General features: G+C 36.7%; 1 protein-coding gene and 1 long non-coding RNA gene across 2 annotated transcripts in view; one reads left to right on the forward strand and one right to left on the reverse strand.

Moving 5' to 3' along the window:
• The window catches only part of KCNH7 (potassium voltage-gated channel subfamily H member 7), a 245808-nt gene that overhangs the window by 43947 nt on the left and 179005 nt on the right, over positions 1 to 22856 (forward strand). The gene's annotated exons all lie outside the window — the stretch shown is intronic.
• On the reverse strand, positions 871 to 14753 carry LOC142031320 (uncharacterized). Its single transcript, XR_012650489.1, has 3 exons — positions 14671 to 14753; positions 2903 to 3010; positions 871 to 2036 (listed from the first exon to the last, which is right to left on the reverse strand). It is a non-coding gene; the product is annotated as an uncharacterized LOC142031320 (long non-coding RNA).

Genomic DNA, 22856 nt, shown 5'->3' on the forward strand with positions numbered 1-22856 from the left:
AAGGTGAAAAGAAGTGTTTGCCACAAAATTGACTCCATGGACAATATCAGCAAGATTTTACAGAGTTGCAGCCACCCAGCTTTCACTTCAGTGAAAGGAGAAGTGAACATAAAACATGGGGCTCTCTGAATCAACAAGATCTGAGACAATAGGGCCCACACAGCCACCACTAGTTCAGGGAGTTTCATGTTTACCCAGTGGAGGAAAACTGTTAAACATTAACACCAATCAGCATAATATATTGATCTCTGTGAACTATATACAGCTGTGTAGCTCCATATTTAGGTCAGAAATGCACCTGCTCTTAATTTCACATCCGTGTACCAGGTCTTTTGAAAGGGCCTTTTCTTCATCAGTGAGACAAAGGGAAAGGAGATTGGTTTTATTATTCTGTCATCATTTGTCACACACTGTGTAGGCAGTTGATGCTTTACTTCTTTAGTAATTTAAGCAAAGGAAAAAGTCTGGTGTGTCTGCTTTTGATTTGCCCACAGGTGAAATACAAAGGACCAAACTGACACTCAGCATTTAAGTCATAGTTATATTGCAAGAGTGTTTACAGTGGCAATGACAGCAGTGACTGCCAGCACTCAAAAATCACAGCTCTTATGATAACTGAGTAAACAGTTTTGGGAACACTAGGTCATCCAAATGTCATTATTTGGCATATCAATATATCTCATTATCTCTCATGTACTACTTCAACAAGACACGAAGACAACTGTAGAATACATAGTTTTAATACATAAGCAATGCAAACAGTTCAGATCATGGGCACACTATTCATTATTTAAGAAAGTCTAAACTCCTCTATTAAAATGTCTTACTGACTTTTCAGAATAGAAGTCACTTGTGATATTGCTATGATACAGCATGCAATGTAACATATGGTTTTTTCCCCCTCTAAATGTCAATGCTGAGTAAGGAAATTAAGTTTGCAATTGGTACACTTTAGCATGATGCTAACTGATGGTTTGGTTTTGTTGGGTGGCATATAGCTAAAATTTTTCACAGAACTCTTTGTTCAGGAGCAGGGTGTGTGACACTGAAAAAACTGAAATGACAGTGTTAAGTTTGATAGTCAGGAAGATCTCAGTGAAAGAAAAGAACATTTTTTAATACATTCACCACTATGTTTTATTTTACAATGTACTAACTAGAAAGATTAATGGCTGGAGATGGGTATTCTCAGTATTTATATTCCAATAAAAGGGTCATAATAAAGTCATTTTGGTTTCTAATTGAAAATCATTAATATTAGAGTAGTAACATAGATGACAGCAAAATGACTTTTGGTGGCCCGTGAGATGATTTTGATGGTGTATATGCAAGACAGCAATACACACATCAGAACATCATCACAGTAGGCACCTTTTAGCATGATTGTTGACCATTTTTAATCATATACCAAACAATGAAATGGGTACTGTGGATGAATATTGAGGGACAAGGACCAAGTTATATGATACTGACACATAAGTCTGTACTGCAGCTATTCACCAATTCAGCAGGTAGCACTGAGAAGCAAATAAGAAAATAAAACAAATGAAGATGCATTGAGAAGGAAGAATATGAAACAGAGCAAGTAAAGCACTGTGTTTTCCAAGTTTCTTGGCTTTGTAAATTGTGAAACACATCAAAGAATCTTTCACTTAAGTCTGATTTCTTTTCTGTTATGATCACCTTTAACCCTATCATTATGAATATCTCGCAGAAAATTTCATTATTCTACCAGTGTACGTTAGAAATAGGTCTTCAAGCAGACAAAACCTTGGGGAAAGAAGGGAAGATATACCACTGTTCATAAACTTATTTGGCCTTTGACATATTTTAATGCACTGAGTTGGACAGATGAGGGAGCTGTATTCCATAATTTCAAGCCAGACAGTGCTTTTAACATACAGTTTATATATAGAAGTGTGAAGGACCATTACTCCATAGGAAAAATATTTGGCTGTATTAGAGAGAAGTAAATTGTTCTTTCCAGTTTCAGCAACATACGTGCATTCCTCACATGACCCTCCAGTTCTGCTAGCCTGCACAGGAGTAGAAAAGGGTAGACTTTAGCCAACTGGCTGCTATTCCTTGACTTGTTCCTGAAAGGACACAATGGCATGTCAGACTTGGAACAAAATGTACAGAAGAGCAGGGAGAAGACATACTCATACGCTAAAGGACACTAATCTAGATCTTAAAGCCAAACTGTAGTTATCTATGGAATGAGCACTATAAAGAATGTTATGACCCCACCTTTGCTTGAGGTGGTGGTTGCCCCCTAGATTATCTTCTTACAGGTATGTATGTTTGCATATTTGGCCTCCCCTAAAACTCTGTATCTATCAATACCTCAAATTATTAATTTATAGGTCCTGTCATAATTGAAGTTGCCTCTTCATTTATTGTTTCTCACCTGCTCAAATACTAACACTGATTTTGTAAGCAACAAAATTAAGGTATTTGCTAGCTTGCCAGTGAAAGTTCCTTAAAAACTTATTTAATACTACCTATAGAAAGGGATTTTTGGTTGATTATAGGTTCACAACAGACACACCCACACACAATCCATTTTGAATAGATAGCCATGTGCTGTATATTTCGTATCAGTGCTGTTTGCAGTCCAAGTCAGTATGCTCTTACCCTTCTTTTTACTGAGGGAATAGCAGCTAAGCTGTTCTGGCACTAAAAGCTCCAACTTCCTAGCTGAAATATTCTTTAGAGATCTTGTGCTACCCCTAGCAGAAATACATATACATATATATACATATATATATCAGTCAACATTGCAGAGACTGACTTTATACTTTTCTCTGAGACTGTGTTCCTCTGCAATTGTGCTCCAAGATGCATGATCCTACACAGCTAAGAAGTTTTTCCCCCTTTTCCTTACACTCAGTAGACTCACCACTTCGGGATTTGTTTTAAGACATCTGAAGAGAAAGATGACCTACTCTCTTGAGCATTTATGAGTCCAAGTTGGCATCCATTACAGGAAGCTTCAACCTCAGTGCTCCTGGAAGGTAGAGAGAAGAGAGTCCATCCATCCACTGTAAAAGGAGTAATATTCAGAACATGCATTGATTTATTTGTCTCTCCAATTAAAAAAAGCAAAAGAAAAGAAATTGGTAATAGTTTAGCTGGGTAATAAATGCACTTTTTTACTGTGTCTTTTTTCCCTTCCCTTTCAATTGTGTTTATTACCTGAGTAGTCAGGTCATATTGCAGTTACCATTACTTTGGGAAAAACTTCAAAGTGCAGGGATGATCAGGTGCTTGCCTCATTATGAGTCATCATGATCCATACATTTTTTTCCCTCTCAAATATTTTTTTCTACACACTGTTCTTTTTCTTCATTGTATTGAAAAAGAGTACGAGCTTTTTAAATGCTATCTCAAGGGAACCTTAACCCTTGAATGTATTGCATCTCTGCCTATCAAGACTTTTAAACTTACCCAACTCAAAAAAACTCTCAGTATACACAGGGGGAAAAATGAAATAAGTAATTCAAAATATTTTATATAATGCAAAAAATCTCATAATACAGAAGTCAAACAGCACCTAAGTAACTCTCACAAAATATACCTTTCTTTTTATACTGACACTTACGTATGTGTAGGAATGCTATTCTGTCTATGACTATCTGGACCCGTGTGCAGTCAGTGTCCTGAAGATTTCCTTCAAAGATCACATTCCTGGATCACTAACAGATTTCTATTTCTTCTCATTCTCAACCCAGAAATATCCCTGAACTCAAGTTAAAATCTTACCAATTATAGCAGATGCCATGTGAACTCCCTACCAGTTTGTTACAGTCAATGGTCTTTATTCTAGGATTCAGTTCTGTATCTACAGAGCATAGACAATCCTGGGAAGTTACACAGCAAACTGCAAACCCCATTTTAAAGTGGCCTTGGGCTGCATTTCCAAGGTATGTGACTGACTTTTTTCCAAGTCATCTTATTTACCTTTCTTTTAATCATTTCAATAATCCAGTATTTTGATTCCAAACAGATGTTAGTTTTCTGTATTTATATTTTATTTTTATTAGCATCCCCACTTGCCTTTTAAATGTGAAGAAATACAACAGAACGCGATTCAGAGGAAAAAATGATTCCATACGTTCCCTCTGCAGTCTTTACCCCATATAATTATCCTCATCTTTAAAAGCTTTTCCCAAAACAGATAAGCTAAATCTTCCAGGCTGCAGTTTCTATATATTAATTCTTGTCTTTTTGGACATAGAGACCGGTTTATTCCTTTCCTTTTTTTCATCATACTTCACATATGTCAACAATTGAGTTTCCTGTTAGTTCTCTAGATTAACAAACTCTGTTTGCTATTTCTTCAGAAGTCATGCTTCTCTACCCCTAATTATCTTTAGCCCATCTCATCTAGTCTATCTTCAACTGATCCACATCTTTTTTGAGGTATCTGAATTTGAATACTGCCTCCCACAGCATTGCAAGAGAGACCCTAAAAGCCCTATACAGACTAGGCAAATCTCCACATGTATTACAGTGATGCTCCTGCTTACAATGCACTGCTCCGTACGTAGTCTTTCCTCAGCTGCACATCCCTACCTAGGTATAGACCTCTGTACTCATCCCCACTGAACCACATCCTATTTTGTCAGACCATTATCTAATTTTGCTAGGATACTTTTCAATTCTAATCCTGGTGTTCTGCAGGCCTGCCAGCCTGGTATAGTCTGCAAATTGAAGTGGACTTTTCAAACCATTAATGAATAAAAGTTGGATAGATTATTCATATATTATTAATCATAAGGCATTATAACTTCTGGTCTGACTAGATAAGAAAGCATTATGCATATAACCAAACTTTTCCCCCATAATTAATTTGTAAATTAGTGTCATTTTTCATGACCTTCAGGTTGTGTGAATTCTAATGTTTTGTTGCAGTTAAAAAGCTGCATGTGGACAGAATCTACCATAACGATGCCTCCCCCCCCGCTTCTTCAGCCCTTGGATGCCAGTATAAGTTTAGGATCAAATGACAACTCAGCTGAGTTTCCACATAATAGGACATTAATCAAAGTTTGTGAGATTTCGTAATTTTTCCTCTGTACTTATATACTTACATATGTGCTTCTAAGTTTCCAAATGATATGTATACATACTTCCCTCCCCAAGACAATGTTTTCTAGAATAATCAAACTCCCAATGACAGCTAAACAACTTGACAAATTTTAAGCATTTTTCTATATGCATGTTATTTTCTGTAAATGTTTCTTGGTTATTTATGTATTTTAGTTGGTTTTCATTGTTTATTTGTTATATAGGCTTGATGTAAGTGATTGGTCTCATCAGTCACATGGCATAGCTCTTAGCGGCATGTCTTAATGGCTGCAACTTTGAAAATAGGCAAGTAATGAATAACCAGTAGTGAATGCTGATGAATGAAGACCTGCTGAATCATTGCATAAATATTCTGCATTTGAGACAAATATGGGAATTCCTAAGAGCTAGCTATTCTTGAAGCATTGCTACAAACAAATGTCTTTTGGTGAATAATTGGAAACCCAGAGGTACAATGTCATGACTGAGCTGTCCAGCTATTTGGATTTTGAATTCATACTTGCAAGTAGTAACCTTCAACCAGCTTCCCCTAGCTTTAAAACATATCACCTGTGCTATTAATATTAAAAAAGCTTAATATACTAGAAAGTATTGTACCTGCTTTAGTAAATGAACAGGTAGTTAATTAAAAAAATATAATAATTTAGAAAGATTCATCAATAAAAGTGCCATTAATCTGAAGTATACTACTTCCAGCCTTGAGTTAAAATACCACTCTAGCTATCTCAACCAAAATCTGGTTCTTTAATTTTGGACAAGTCAAAGGTTAACACAGGCATTTACTACTTAGCTATTCAAATCATACCTTATTAGGAACAAGTGGCTAGTATGAAAAACCCCCCCCACAAACAGAGGTAAAGTCTTCCAGTAAGAAGGCCTAAACTCTAAGTATACTTTTCCCATTACTCATAGGAGATAAGGTTAAAATGAATATTCTAGCATTCCAGACAAGTATAATAAGGGATTTCACATCTTTTTCTCCTACACCTTAGCTGGCATCTACTCACTTCAGTGAGAGTGACAAAACTTGTTAACTTTTACAGGTACAGGAACAGACCCACTGTTTTGCAAATGTCAGTTAGACCAACCAGAGAAGAACAAAACAAACTCCTGAGTACTCTCAGGCACAGATTAAATAAATACCAGAACAAGTGATTTTTGGCTGGGGATTAAGCTGTAATTTTTGTCCCATGATAAGCTTCTTTATTTCATGCCCTGTACAATACAGGTGAGCTAAACATTTTGTATTTCAGTCTTTGCTGGCAGACATAAAATAAGCGACATCTAAGGACAAAGGTGTACTGAGCAAAACCTCTAAGCTATTTTGAAAAATACCCAGGCTTACCTTCTAGTTTCATACCCAGAAAAAAAACACAAACGAAACAGAGATATAACAGAAAAGTGAAATCTTCCGCTTCGCTACAATCCTGTTCCAGTGGTTCAGTCAGTCATTCAAAAATTAACCAAAAAAAGTCACGGTTCAAAAGGATTTTCAAAGTTCTCAAGTCCAGACCTTGCTGATACAGGTGTCACTCCATACACGTGTTGGTTGCTTGCTTCATCTTGTTTTAGATTTCTCGAGTAATGGGAATTCCAGCTTCCCTAAAGCTGTTATTCTGTGGTCTAGCAGATATCAAAGAACACTTCTAGCTATGGGCACTGTTGGAATAAAGTAATGGGAAAAGAACATCCTAGAGCATGAGAGCTGAGAAAAGCAGATTAGTGTGAAGAAAAGTGATAAAATATACTGGATGTTGGAAATAGAAACATGTACCAGGAAGAATGAAGACTAATGAAATATTCCCATAAACAAACAATCTGTACAAACTGTAAAATCCCATAGGGGAGAACCTACACATGGGAAACAAGAAAACTGTTCTTATCTTATGAAATCTTTGTTAAATATGAAATTCAATAGAAAGTTCCGGATACTCATTAATAACAAAGCATATAATATTTTGCAAAATGATAATGTCTATTTAGATATAAACTTTACAGTGAGCTCCAGGCAACACAGTTGGGGCTGGGGTGGCGGGGAGGGTGGCAGGGAGGAAGAAAAAAAAAAATTCACAGTTGCTCTGACTTCTCTTTGCTCCAGGTATGAACAGTTACCATTGTCCTTTCTGTTATACAACTTCAGCCCTTTACAAATGAAGAAGAGAGGACCCAGTGCAAAGTAGGAATTGATTGTTATTTTCCAGCAAATAGTACTCTGGGTTTCCTTACCGTGAGGCTGATTATCTGAGAAGTGGAACATTTAAAACTTTTGCTAGATAAAAAAAGCTGTCTCCACAGTTGGGTACTTCTTGATATTCAATGCAAACTGGTACATTTTTCTTAAAATTTAATTTTCAGTAATGTGTGAAATCATGTTTTAAATACAAAACAGACTTCATGACTACATTTTCTCATCAAATACAGCAAGAATGCAACTCTACGCCTGCATGTTATTTTTATGGTATGTATGTTTGCTCCATTCTAAAAATACAGTGTCTGTAAGAGGTAGCCTAGAGAGATGTAAATATGTTAATTGAAAGGCAAAAAGAACGCATGTATTTAGCTTAAGTAATACATTTTCATGGATAATATATTTCATTATTGTAGCAATATATGCCAAAATACTGCTTTCACTGCACAGTGTATTAGTTATTACAGAGATATAAAGGCACCTTTAATCCATTTTAGCAGGGCTCTGTTGGAGAACTAGATTTGTAAAAAGGAAGCTAAGGTATTAGATCAAGGTACATGACATTCTAAAAGGAAAAAAAAACCACAAAAACAAAACCAGAAGACAGCTGTGGTGGTGTAATTTTAGCTACTTTAGGGAATGGATCAGAAATGAGTTTCAAGTGGGATTATGTGAGTGTCATGGGATGGAGGGAAGGTTGGCTCAAAAATTAGTCATTAGTTCAAATGGCTTTCAGGAAGCTGGTGATGAAAACGCTGTGCTTGTCTAACAGTCTGGATCATTCAGCTTGTTAACATGACTTAATTATCCAATGGACAGAATCCCTAAGAAAAAAAACATAAACTGTATTGCTGTCTGTATTAAGAATTTGTAGCTTGTCTCAGAACAAGGACAAAAGATCAGTGAGGATTATGAACTTCCCCTGGCCCTTAAAGTTATATGACAAAATTAAAGAAAGGTGATCTGATACTCTTGGGTATATAACACTTGTGCATCACTTAATCTTTTTAATGTAGAATGACTATGTCTGTCCCTGCAATACTGGACAGGTCTAATTCCACATCTCTATCAGCCCCTGGGGGGAGTATCACTACTTTTGTCAGAGAAAGGAACATAAAGTCTAAAATAGTACAAAAGAACACTGACATTTTTTCAAAATTAAGAGGTACTTTTCTTCTTTATTTTGTTTATGTTCCCTTCCCTTTTCTCCAACTATTAACACAAGCTTAGATTATTTTTAACAAGGGAAGGTCTGTCCATATTTTGGAATGGAGAGAATATTTTCACTTTAAACACTTTGTCAGAAAAAAATGGGAACATATGCTGATAACTTTAAATTTGTGTAATTTGGTTTCACTTGGAGACTGAGATAGAGCCAGTTCACATCAGTTGTCTTCATGACCTGTGCTTCAGAAAAGATTGATTTCTGGCACATACAAGAGCTCTAGTTTGTCTAGAATTGGGATGTATCACAAAATTGAATGTTGCAGAATAAGCTACAGTAATTTATTATATCCCTAGTACAGCTCCCATTGGTCTTGGAAGGAGCAAAATATTGTGTTAGTGAGACACAAGAGGCACTGAAAACAACTACTGCTAGCTAAATGTACTGCAGTTGCACGTGTAAGTTTATAGCACACATTCACACATACTTAAAAACCTAACTTCAGCACTGCAAAGGCCTGCATTAACATTTTCATCCAATAAAAGCACAGTAATTTGTATTTAAAGTGTACAACTACTTATCTACTGGGAGCATTTTTTAAAATAAAACTGAATAGGAAGGTGAACATGTTTCCTAGGCAGAAAAGTCACTATCTGTAAGTCAGCTTGAAACAATGAAATGCTGTTCAGATGCTCACATAAATGAGTACACAGCCAGGCTAGGAAAGGTCAGATGTAGTTAGAGCACAATCCACAAATTGTAGTTTGTTTCAGCAAGGTTTGATGTGTTTGACTCAAATATTTGACTGGATCATTAGCATTACTGCAAATGCAAGGACAAGCCTTTGTGTTTAAATAACCAAGGAAGATGCACAACCTAGTTTCTCATGTGTTCTCCTGATTTATGTTATTATCCTAGTCTTTCTGGTGCATTTTCTTAACAGGGTAATTTGTTCAGATCTCAAATCTAAACACAGTCTAAGTACTTGAGCACAAAATTTATTTCCTTACATGATAATAAGGGAATGATATTGTTCCAGTGAAAGCATATATGCTTGCATCCTTGTAGTCTTGAAGAATGGAGTCATTTTCCACCCTATTTGACCTACAGTTTTTAACCTACAGCCTATACAGAAATGTGAAATGGCAAAATTTTTAAATCAAGCAGAAAACCCCAACAAAAAGTAGATGAGATGTGTGAAAGGCAAGTCTATTGACAGTTATATTATTACAGAGGGCTGAAGTTTTCCACTGAGGGCTTCAAGTACAAATACTAGTGACACGAACACAGTTTCTTACTCTATTTTTGAGAATTTATTTTCCATCATAAAAAGGAATATTTTGACCATCCTTGCAGGAAGTCCAATGTATAGTGTCATTTTGAATTTGATGCTATCATATGATATACTCCTATTCCTCTAGCCAGGGTACATCCTTCTTAAGAGCATTCCCATGATGCTCCACACCTTAGTCAAGCAACAACCCATGGTATGTTTTAGAAAACATAAGAGTTAAGGGTGATGGCTTCAGCAGTACAGAATGGAGTTCACTTTGTAACTCCTGTAAAGATCAGAAAATATGTGGCTTTGTTTTACTGAACAGAATCTTATTTGTGGTGAACTCTGAAATGCAAAAGGAAGAGTTTGACTTTAGTTAATGTATATTAAATTTAAAACCAGAAAACCCATTCACAAACAAGAAAAGTTTTCTACATAAATGATCTCAAATCTTCTGCTTGTAGAATTACTACAATGGAAACAAATTCAGTAACCATTTATAACATCTAACTTCTTGCTCTCCCTACAATCTCCATAAAGCTACAAGAACCTATTTTGAAGCTCCTTTTCTCCTTGTTTTGTATAATCACACTGATTCCTCCAGAATTAATTCCTAATTTACATGAGTAAAAAAAATAATAATCAGAAGAATCAAGACCTTTGCTGAAGCATTTGAGAATCATCTGACAAGGACCATTTTTGACCACAATTTTTGACCATTAGCACCTTTAGGGATCTAACAGGGATCATTTTAAAGTTCCCCTCCCTCCCAGTTCCCTCTTCCCCCATTAGCCAAAACACTCACCTTATAGATGGGAAATCAAGGGTGCTAATTTCTGCCATGCCTAGCCTAGAAGAAAGTCATGAATATGGTATTCTATGCTAGTGAATATCTTAACTACTGTTGTTAGTTGTTCTGCAATGGGTTTCTCTTGCTTGACTTTGCATCTTGCTTGAATCCTTCCTCCACATTTTCTTTCAGAGGCATCAACAGCTTTCCAGCTCCTACTCTACAGAAAAGACCTTCCACAGGGAGCTTTCTGAAATAACATTGCAGGACAACTACATTGTTTTCTTCACTAACCAAACTACGTTTTTCCCAAGAATACTTTCACTGGATTTTTTTCCCTCCTGATAATGCCTTCTTACATTGCAGCAGCTTTTCTGAGTCTAGATTTTTGTCAGCTTGACCTTTCCAGCTTACTGGGACCAACTGTTTTGGTAATAAATCACATTGCTTTTCAACAGCTTCCTTACTTCCACAGCCTTCCACTGGCTTTATTAAAAGTTGCAGAAGGTCAGTCTGAGCCACAGGTTCTTGATACTAAATCACATAGTATAAGACTCAAATATTTTACAATCAGCATTTGTAAGAAATAGAAGTTTACTAACAAGTTTGTTTTCAAATTTCCATGTAACTCCAAAAGTGTCAAAATTTGAAAACAATCAAATGATAAGGTTGATCAAAACAGGCAAAAAATTTTAAGAAGTTGTAACAGTTAATGGTAGCATTGGTAAAAATCAAGTTTTGCCTACCTGAATAAGATAGAGTCTACAAGTCCGTTGGGTTCTTATGACCGTATATATGCTGATATATCACCAATAGAACTAAAGTGGATTATCTCAGTCTGCAGCTTTTAAACAGTCACTGAGTCGCTGTGCATTTACCGAAGTGAATGCATCTTTGATGTACTCACACTGCTTACAGCAGTATTCCAGCTTTTGATGCTCCTGCTTGTGCAGCACATCTCTATTCCAGGTACTACACTAGAGCAGAAGACATCTACAAGTAAAGCTTTAGATCCTGAAGTGCAGATACCTGTTCTCCTGGCAAAGAATGTTTCCCTCAAAGTAGTTTTAACCAGTGCTACAAGTAAACAAAAGTTATCACAGCAAAGCTCTTTTCAGCTCCTGTAGGTACAGCTATACTAGGCCTTCTGCCAGTGCACAATTATGTAATCAAAAGCCTAACCTAAAATTCTCCTGGCAAAAATTTAACACAGGTTTGACCTAAGAAAAGTGTCAGGTTCCTCCTCTCAGGAACACAAGGCACAATGCTTTAAAGTTTCTATAAAAAGGAAGATCAGATTCCAATAAAGGGAGTCCCAGAATCTCAGCCAGGAGAACTGGCACGCAAAGGCCAGTTAAAGAAAAAACATTCTTCCTCAAACTCTTCTATATACATATCACACAATCATTAGAAGGGTACATTACAGTATCTTCTTCCAAACATGCATAGACGAAGAGACCAATCAGCACAAGCTTGGACCACTTAGCTGCGGTCCAAATGGGGGGAAAGTGAGCAGGATGCCTAAGCTGCCATTCACTGCCTCCAGCACTGGTTTCGCCAGTTCTTGACATACAGAGGAGAAATGGGCAGGTGACACTTATTTCTAGCTGAGTCTTTAGGGATTCCATTACTAAGGAAATTGTCTGACAAGCAAGACAGTACAGATTTGGCCCTTGGTCCTTCTATATAGGCTCAGAGACACAAAACTGAAAATTTTCACCTAGTCAATTTTCACTTAGCTGGTGACTTGACTTTACTGCTGCATTAGCTAGGCTGCTTTATCAGCTTCTGTCTGCTAGTTTATGAATGACAGTTTGAAAAGTCTACATTGCCAACATAAGATTAGCATCCACAAGCCTCAGATTTATTTCAAGTTATTTAGATTAACATCCATGTGTCCTAGATGTAGGATTTCACAATGGCAAGCTGATCTAAACCAGATTTATCCCTGCCCCCCAAATGTAAAACGTAGATCTGTCAAAGAACGAAGATAAAAATGCAGGTCAGCCCAGAGTGTTGGTATATTAAGAAGCTTGAAAGACTGTAAAATGCATACATTTCCCTAAGGGAATTGCAGAAAATTAAAATGCAGAAAAATTTATGTAAAGATCCAACAAAAGCTATTGAGACTAAGAATAAACCTTAGATGCACTGAAGTTATATTGCAGGCACCCAAAAATAAGTCAGAGTTGATTCAAAAGAAAGTCTGAAGACTTGTTTGCAGTGCTTACAACATAGCAAATAAATATTAAAATCATATTAGTGAGAGTTGAAACAGTGAAAACTGTTAAAACCCAAATGCATGCTAGGCATAGAAGGAAGAGTTGTCAAAAGAGACAAGATAATTAACATGTGAAATTCGGAATAACTGCCTCATAAGGGAGCACTACTGACCTAGGGAGAGCTTAATTACAAAGTGTGGGAAAATTAGGACAAGAAGAATAAATCCTCCATGGAAATACTAGAGAAAACACAGTTGTTTCCTGTAAGTGTAATGCTACAGCTGTTCTCTGTTGGATCTTTCTTCTAACCTGTTTTAAAAGGTACACTGACAATTTGTTTAGACTCTGAAGCATATTGCCTGCAAATAAGGGCAACATAAATCCCAAGCAGTTGCTGTTTTGAGATGATGCATTATATATTAGAATGGAACCAAACTGTGAAATGAATGTCAGCATTAACTCCCAGTTCATGGGTGCTCAAATTGATTTTAAGGACTTGCAGAGCATAGCTATTTGGGGGTCCTATCTGATCTGATTGTATTGCCAGCGATGCAGGCTATGTGTATTTAAAACGGCTGTTCACGTCTTTTCAAGAACTGAAAACATTGCGACATGCCCTGCAATATTCTATTACTGTTGGAAACATGGTAGGATATAAAGAAAATAGATTTATATACAAGGAATAACAAATGTAATGTTTAAGATAATTGCCATGTAACAGAGTCAGTATTTCATTAACTTTCTAATCAGAAAAGTGTCTATAAATTAGACTGTAATACTTGAACAAAACATGAGCTGCATTTAGTATTTGTGGATCACAAGATCCACCTTGAAGATTTGGCCCCAAGTTCCTCCTCCTCCTCTCCCATCCTCATTTCAAAATTTCAGTTATGCTTTGATAGAAAGCCCATATCACCAAAAAAGGTCAAACAGAGCATATACTAAGAGGTAGACATACAAAACCCGTCACAAATGTTAGAGCCTGAGAAGCAAATATTTAACTGAGCAGGCAGATAGTTCCATGAGAGCAACCACTCTGCAGATGGCTGACCAGCTGCAGGTCTATTTAATTCATTGCATACAGATGTTTGATTACACATTTGTTATGTAGGAGACCCTTGTGCAGCCAGGTGTTCACAGGGTCAGGTAATCAAGCATTGTTTGATTATGAATTCATAAAGTGTTATTATCACAGTGCTAAAGCAAGTACCATTATTCTTATTTCTATTTGTCTAATTAGACCTCATTTTCCTTGAATTGCCACCATCACAATAATCAAAATTCTCTTGAAACTGTGGCACAGGCGTATTTCACACACTGAACCTGCTATACATTCTTATTACATAATATTTGTAGTCAGTATGGAGAAGACAGAGGATGAATGAGAGTTTAGTGACATTAAGTAGTATCTTTTGGTTCTCTTTGGCCAAGAACTGGGAGGTCACCTTGGTGGAGGTTTTTCTGTAAGTTGCTTAATTCTTCAGGGAGAACATATGTAATAGTATTGCACTTCACATATCAGACTTTCCATATGAAAGTCAATTGATGAGTCAAGGAACAAATGAAGGCCCTCACAGTACTTATGGTTTGAGCTTTCCCCTCTTTTTCAGGATTTAACCTTTCAATCAAGATTGAAAGAGACAAGTATGAGCCCAGAGCACTAAGACAGACATTTCCTGCAGATCTACAAAAGCATATGAAAAACTGCCACCCTAACATTTCATTAGTGGGCTACGGACACAACACTGAAATGAAATTCACATTTCACTTGAGTTCTAGACAATAAAATGGACTACTGCAGTAAAATATGTTCAGCAATAGGTAGCTATAGAAATGTAACATAGCAGCCATAATGCTGCCTTAGGACTAGGCATTGTACAACTACTGTAGTGACGGTACTGGTCCAAAGATCTATCAGCTTTTCAATTGACCTACCTTTTCTTAGGATTCATCCTTCTGTAAGAGGTTTGTGGATGCTGTCTCAAGCAACAGCATTCAGGATTGTCTCCACAGCAAAACTAAAAAAAAAAAGTTGTAAACATTGTTGAATACCAACATTAACAGACTTTTTCCCTATTCAAGATTCCATTTTCCCTTGAAATCTCTTATGATCTGCTGGGCCCTCTCACTGAAACCACTTGCCAATGGATCTTCCAATGTTAAGAATCCAAAGAAATTGCTACTAACAGAATTTTAACATCCTGCAGATCTGACTGTTCATCTTCAGTCTGAATATTTCCCAGACTTTCTAATGCTCTGCAAGAGCACCAAAGCTCACTCCCTTACACACTGTCCATTCCAGGAATGTCCCACTAACCATGCTCTCCCTCTGCAACCAAAATACCCACTCCCTGCCCAAAAATCAAATGCTGCCCTTCTGCAGCCTTTTAAACAAAAGCCTGACTCTTTTCCAGGTGGTCCCAATAACCAAATTTACTTGTACAGTTCCAGGTGCACTTGTCAGGACTCACTAAGCCTTTTGGTTCCTTGCACTCTCTCTTTTTAAGTGGAGATTTATTCATCTTACTACTGAAGTTACTATTTGGAAGTCACTGTTGGCTCTCTAAGAATGAGAGAGAGGAAAGAATTAGAAAAGGAAACAAGTAGCAAATAAAGTAGTAAAAATTAACCATCTCCTATACTATCTCAACTTGTCAGTTTACACACAATGCATAGAGTAAGATTAAAATTAATTTTTTTTTTTTTTTTGCATTAGGCCATAATATCAGGACAATTATTGTGTTTTCATTACAAAAATCAGCAATCTTTAGACATCATGAAATACTATGTCCAGTTCTGGGCTCCTGAGTACAGGAAAGACACAGGCATACTGGAGTGTATCCAGAGAAGGGCCACAAAGATGGTTAAGGATTGAAGCATCTCACATACAAGGAGAGGCTGAGAAAGCTGAGACCACTTAGCCTGAAGAAAAGGCTCAGGGAGATCTTATCAATGTGTATCTTTATTAAATATCTGACCAGTAGAGTACAGGAGAGTTAGCCAGACTCTTCTTAGTGGTGCCCAGTGATAAGACAAGAGGCAACAGGCACAAACTGAAACACATTACATCCCATCTGAACAGAAGAAAAAACTTTTTTACTGAGCAGGGGATCAAGCACAGGAACAGATTGCCCAGAGAGACTGGAGTTTCCTTCATCTTTGGAGATATTAAAAACCCAGCTGGGCAATGTCCTGAGCAGCCTGCTCTTGCTGACCCTGCTCGAGCGGAGGAGTTGGACTAGATGATCTCATGTGCTCCCCTCCAACCTTAACTGTTCTGTGATTCTCTGGTTTTGTTATTCTCTGATCATATACCACCAAATGCTGAGAGGCTGTGGAGAGATTTCCCCAGAATCACCACCTATTTAATTAGATATAGTCCTTCCAAGCCCTTCCTCTAAATATACACACTTTTCACATACAGATTATCTAGTTCTCCACAGTGACTATTTTTGCTGGCATTTCAAGTCATGCTACAGGTCCACTGGAGCACCAGAGACTCTGATGTGTAAGATCAGCTTGTGTGCTGCTGTGCTTATAACAATGAGAAGAATAGTGAGGTATTGGAAATTAATGCATTTATTCTATTGCCTTCTCCTTTCTTGACATATCTATGCACATATGTGAAATCTAAGTTAAAGCACTGCATCCAACAAAATAAATAATTCTTATATCCATGGGTGTCATGGTCTAACCCCAGCTGGCAATTGAGCACCACGCAGCCACTCACTCACTCCCCAGCCACCCAGTGGGATGCAGGAGAGAATCAGGAAAAAAAAAGTAAAACCCATGGGTTGAGATAAAGGAGTTTAATAGGACAGAAAAAGAAGGGGGGGGAATAATAATAGTAATAAAAATATACAAAACAAGTGATGCACAATACAATTGCTCACCTCCCTGCTAACCAATGCCCAGCCAATCCCTAAGCCACGGTGCCCCCCGGCCAACTCCCCCCAGTTTATATACTAGGTGTGATGTAATATGGTATGGAATACTCCTTTGGCTCATTTGGGTTAGCTGTCCTTGCTGTGTCCCATCCCAGATTCTTGTGCACTCCCAGCCTCCACTGGCAGGGCAGTATGAAAGGCTGAAAAGTCCTTGACTTAGTATAAACACTGCTTAGCAACAACCAAAACATCAGTGTTATCAACATTATTTTCATCCTAAATCCAAAACATAGCACTATACCAGCTACTAAGAAGAAAATTAACTTTATTCCAGCGGAAACCAGGACAATAGGATAATATTTAATAAATATAAACATCTCACATGCAACTCAAATACAGCTTCAAGAACAAAAACACCTGCTGTCCTGAGGATTCAAAGGCATTTTGGTAATCCAGCTTGAACCAAACTTTTTATTTCCCTATTCTTACTGACAAAAAATCACTAATACAAAGTCCACTGAAATCACTAACTGTCTTTTGATTTGACTCCAGCAAGTTTTGCAGAAATGAGAAAGATCTTTTAAAACAGCTAGCATACAAACAACTACCATAGATGGCCAGAGAAAGTGTTAAATACTTATTAAAAAAAGAATGAGAAATGAGAAATTCTGCAAACTCTCTGCAGGGCAGCCTTTGTAATCATTGCACTACTTGTATTTCAAGGGTCGCTCTGTGACATATATGACATAATTATGAAAGTAATAAAAATGCTCTCAAGTAAGTACATTGGTAGAATTAGATACATGAGGTAGAAAAACCTGATATTAAATAGAACCATTAAAAAGATCAGTGTAATAGCTTCTGTCGACCTAAAAGTCTCTGTCATTTCTTATGACACCTGAATACTTTAATCATGCATTAACTTACTGATCTCATAGCCTGTTGGTACCCATCACCTCTGGAATCATGGAGATGGGAGATAAGGGCTAAAAAGAAGTTGCCTAACAGGAAGACATAAAGCCTATGAGTGCATATTACTAGTTCTCTAATGTAAGGATTCTCGGTTTAGATCCTAAACTTACTTAGTAAGTAGCCTAACTAACTTAGTAACCTAAAACTCACTACAACCGTCAAAGCCTATTAAGTACTCAAGGTTGGACTGAGAATCTCATGAGATAAGGTATTCTGAGAAAATTCTGATACTTCTGATTTCACTAAGATAATGAACTATAAAGACATTTTTTCTTGACACAAGTGCTTTGCATTTTCCTGTCAATGTATGGACCAAAATTAGAAGTGAAAATTAATTTAGCAGATGCATGGAGCATCGGAAGGTTTGGAGTTCAGATGTTTTAAGAAAAAAAAAAGGTGATTCTTGGGACCCTCAAAGGGCAATACTTTATAGTATTCTGTTTTCCAATGTGTCTAGTTCTATTTTTGTACTACAATGCATTTTTGCTATTAAGATCAGAAGGCATTTGCTTTCAGATCTCTTTAAACTTTGCTGAATATAGTCATGCTTAGCTAATGAGAAGTAACTAGCTAACTGATTTGAAGTTAGCTAGTTGCAGCCAGGCATTTTGTGTATCTTTGGGACTAGGATGATCTGGAAGCCAATTGCTTCCATGTGTTTTCCATAGATTCTCAGTGTGGAATAGGGCTTGTCAGAACATGCCTGCATTAAGGTACTCATAAAAGTTTTTATCAGCATGTCAAGATTAGTGAAATGCTACTAGGGTGTGAATGACTCAGTTTTGTGACCAAATTACTTGGCCGTTTCTATTTAAGGTCTATTGGTCTATCAAAGTAAAATTGGCATGACTTTTCTGAGATTTGATTAATTCACAGATTATCATTCCAATACAGCAATTCTGTGCATCACAGAGAATTACCAGTTTACAGCTCACTTTTTCAATCACATCTTATGAACTAGAACAAGAAACAATTCTTACAGTTTCCTTCCAATCTATAGCCTTGAAATCTAAGCTCTGTGTCCATTTCATTATGTTCTATTTGCTGCTGTACAATCTGCCTCCTGTTACAATAAACTGTACTAACAGCCTTCAAATGAGTGAAACATCACCTGCACACCACTGCTTTTAGATTATATTCTTCCATGGAGGCTAGGGAAACTTACTTCTTCTGCAGGAACTCTGTTAGGCAGAACTGGGCTCCATGGGGAATCACTGAAGACAGAATGGGATATGCTGTTATATCACTCCAAAATGAGCAGCATATGCCTCTGGCAAGCTTGTGCTGCCAGTTGTGGGAGTGGATAGGTCTCACGGCCAAGAAAGCTGCTGAGTGTTAGGTTTTATTTTTGAACACTAAGGAGTGTCTCCCCTACAAGACAAAGGGAAATATTCTATACAGGCATAATTCTTGAGTAAGCAATAACTTCAATTGCTCTAGGCTAGATAGGATTTTTAAATTGGAAGTTGGGATAAGCACAAAACTGGGGAGGATAATCTCTTCCATTTTTTGGACCAGTGCCTATGATCATGCTCTTATCACTACCATTATTGATACCCTTTTTTAATATCAGTAGTACTGTTTCTAGAGTAGTTATCTCTTCATTGTTCTGTAGGTTTGTTATGTTTGGATAAATGTAGAAAAGATTTCATAGCCTTACATATGAGTTTTTTTCTGAAAAGCTCAAAGGTTATGATTAGTGCAAGAGTTCTTTGAATAGTGAATCTCCATTGTTTTGTCCTTTTTTATGCAAGTTATCTAAACTACATGACAACCCTTCTGATAGTTGTCAAGAGTAGCAGTGAGGCCCTGTCAATCAGTGCATGACTTGTGACTGTTTCCTAAGCAGCAACAGACAAAGCAAACCCTACAGTGACAGTATTCTCTGCTTACTTATCTTGGCAGTAGCCAACAGCTCATAGTATTTTAAACAAGACTAAAAATATCCACCAATTCAGAGAATGATATAAATGGCCTTGCATAGACCACATAAGCCAACATTATTTATCACCAGTAGGTATAGAGAGGGGAAGCACTGAAAACAAATTTGAGTAGGATGTATCTGCAAGCTTAGTTATCAATAAGCAAATAATTAAAAGGAGTAGAGTGCCTTAGTGTTTTGTTATTAAGTGACTAACCCACAGATTCCTATTTAAAAATAAACCCTGCAAACATTTGGTTGTTGGCTGTCCTCTGGACAATTCTGCTTGTATCTTTCAGGGGTATGCTTAGCTATAATTGTCATGAAAGATTTATTCTGAAAACCTTCACTATGCCTTTATGTTCTCTAAAGTAGAGAGAATTTATTCTTTGATATAAATCAGAAAGAAAGCATAATCCTATTCACTTTATTTGAAGATTTTACAAGGAAACAAGAAAAAGTTCCACAGTACCCATGATGAGTTTCATACCTCAGTTAACATTTTGCTTTGTGAAACCAGTCATAGATTTCAATATCTCATTCACAAAGAGATTCCAGGAGCTTGCAATTAGGGCAAGAAAGATACATGTCTAATTTATATTCCTGCAAATGTGCTACTTGGGAAGACTAAAATAGCAATACTGCAGTATATAATGAAATCAAGAGTAAACAATGTAAGATTCATCCCTGGTATTGGTATTGTACAGATATGTGAGAATATGGGGGCAAAAGTCAGTAAAAACCTCTTTTTGCTGCAGCTTCCTAGAAAAGATAAGCAGTAAAGGCAGTTCACTCTAAAAAATTCCTGTAAAGAGAAAGTATGAATAAGGAGATATTTGGAAAAAAAAATATGAAGAAAAAGTTCTATTTTCTTTATTGGTTTTAATTTATTCTCCACATAACTTTTTAATAGTCTTTTACCACCAGAACACTTAAGTATTTCATCAAAGTCAAATCACTTCATGGTCACGCCTTTCATACTGTATGCAGATATATTCAATGTTGTCCCCATTTTAGAGGTGGAGAAATGAGGCAAAAGGGTCAATATGGACATAGTTATTTGGAAGACGTGATTTTTTAAAAGGACCAGCACTGTATTTCATCACCAGCATTTGTTATGTTGCTTCATAAAAATCTGACTCTCTGGCTTTTGAAGTGCTCTGAAAATCTAGCTCTTGTCAGGTGATAAAATGAGAGACGAGTTCTGTAAGAAGCCTGGCTTCACTCTGGATACTGTTCAGGGCACTGTGGAAGGCTTGATTTGAAGCAATTGATTCAATCTCATACAAGAAACCTACTGCAGTGACAGGAAGCTCCCATCACTGATTGCAGAAATGTAACCAGAAGATCATCTGCCTATTCTTCTGCAATAACTTACCAGGGAGAGACCAAATTACTTTCCTGCTGTCAGTATGGCTTACACAATAAAATACTGAGTATTCTCAGCTTCACCTAAAGGTGAATTTTGCTAGGAGCAAAACAGAACAATAACACACATAAATTTGTAACACTATAAAATATTACTTTTGCAAAGCAAAATGAAGTACAGTAGAAAACTTTTGTTTATTGATCATCATGCACATTTTAATATTATTGTTAGCATGGTTAGTATATACTGACTGCTCAGGGTAAAAGAGAGCTCTGTCCTACATCATTTTACAATACAGAACACCCGTTTTCAAGCTACTGTTTCAATTCAACCAGATTTTGCTTCTGGCTAAGCTATTACATGACCAGTCATTGATGAAATTATGTATCTTATACCAAGAGAGATTAAAATTACGGGAGGAGTATAAAACAGAAATATTTTAATGATACTGTACTGAATACAGGTTTACAGTCTAAGCCTGCTGTCATTAAAGACCACTTTTTTTTTTTTTAAGGTAATATCAATGTAAGGTTGGAGAGTTAGAGGTTGGAAACTTGCTCTGTTTGTTGCTTTGAAAACAAAAGATGTAAGAGGAACACAGCATTCTTTTTATACTGGCAATGTCACTGCTTTGTGCAGTCAAACCCACAATCAAAATGTTTGCTTTGCTTGTTAAATAAACTGTACATCTGTCAGTATTGCTGTTAGAATAGACTGTGAGGGAAAGGGCAGTATTTCAAATATACACTACCCTTTAGCCTTCAAAATTTGAAACAGCAGAAAATAGTATTTTTTATAACATACTTATCTAATTATTTTTCATCAATACCTAAAGGATCTGTCATCTTTTTCTCCAGTAACCATCTTTGTTATTCCTCTGTTCACTCACCAAGGATATCAGTATAGTACTTGTTACAGATGCATGCCCTATCACTGAATGAGGCACTTCTGTAATTAGGAGCAGGGTCAGTGTTTTAGTGTGGTTCTCTGCCCACACTTATTTACCTTGCTGAAAGACTAAATGGGTGCATGCTCCTGATAAAATCACAGTTTGGTATATGTTTACCCTAATAACAAGTTCTCCTTCCACGGTTCTACTGCAATTTTTTTTACTAGTTACTACCTTTGCTAGTTTCCTATTTATGCATAAATCTACTCTGCCAGTATCTTTCAGATTCTAAAGATATCACTAGATATTACTACCTTTAGTTCTTTTTTTCATATTAATAACATTGTTGCCATCTTATTTAAAACTGAAAATTCAAACTTGCTGTTATATTATAAAGATTCAAGTCAGAATCTTCCAGTAATCTGCCAGTTTCTCATTCCAGTCCTAGACTCAAATCAAAATCTTACCAGAGACTTGGTTAGCTTTTTCTTCAAAGTGTTTGTACAAACTCATTTCCATTTTGTATGCTCAGGAAATTAGGATAATGAGGTATATGTCTCTTGTGTATTCTCATCTTATACAGACTGTGTTTTTATAACAATATAAGTTCACAGTCATCTTCCCTGCCTAGGCTAACGGGAAAACATGAAACTCATTAAACTCTGTTACAAACTAAGACTACCTTCAGTTTTTCTGGTACACTCTGTCTGCAAATAGAGAATGACAGGACTGTCTGAATCTCTTTCCATCAGTCTCCCATATCTAGAGTTTAAATTTAATCTCCCATATTTAGAGTTTCTTGGAGTTTTTAGCTCTTCCATTCTTTCTCTCAGGTTATTTTCTTCAGCCTCGTTTTATTCCTGGTACTATGTGCTATTCAGTTATCAGGTTGCACCAAAGAGTATGAAAGACTGAAGCAGCTCTAATTGCTTCACCTTTCTATGGTCTCTGTAGTGTTCTTCCTGAGTCTGCCTGGATGTTAAACCACCTGCAGGTTCAGATGCAATACCCTACGTATGGAATTACTCTCACCATGACATCTGTAGAAGACACTTGCCTGACTATATTCCTACACTACCTACT

The sequence above is a fragment of the Buteo buteo genome, chromosome 5, assembly GCF_964188355.1.
Source record: "Buteo buteo chromosome 5, bButBut1.hap1.1, whole genome shotgun sequence".
Taxonomy (NCBI): Eukaryota; Metazoa; Chordata; class Aves; order Accipitriformes; family Accipitridae; genus Buteo; species Buteo buteo.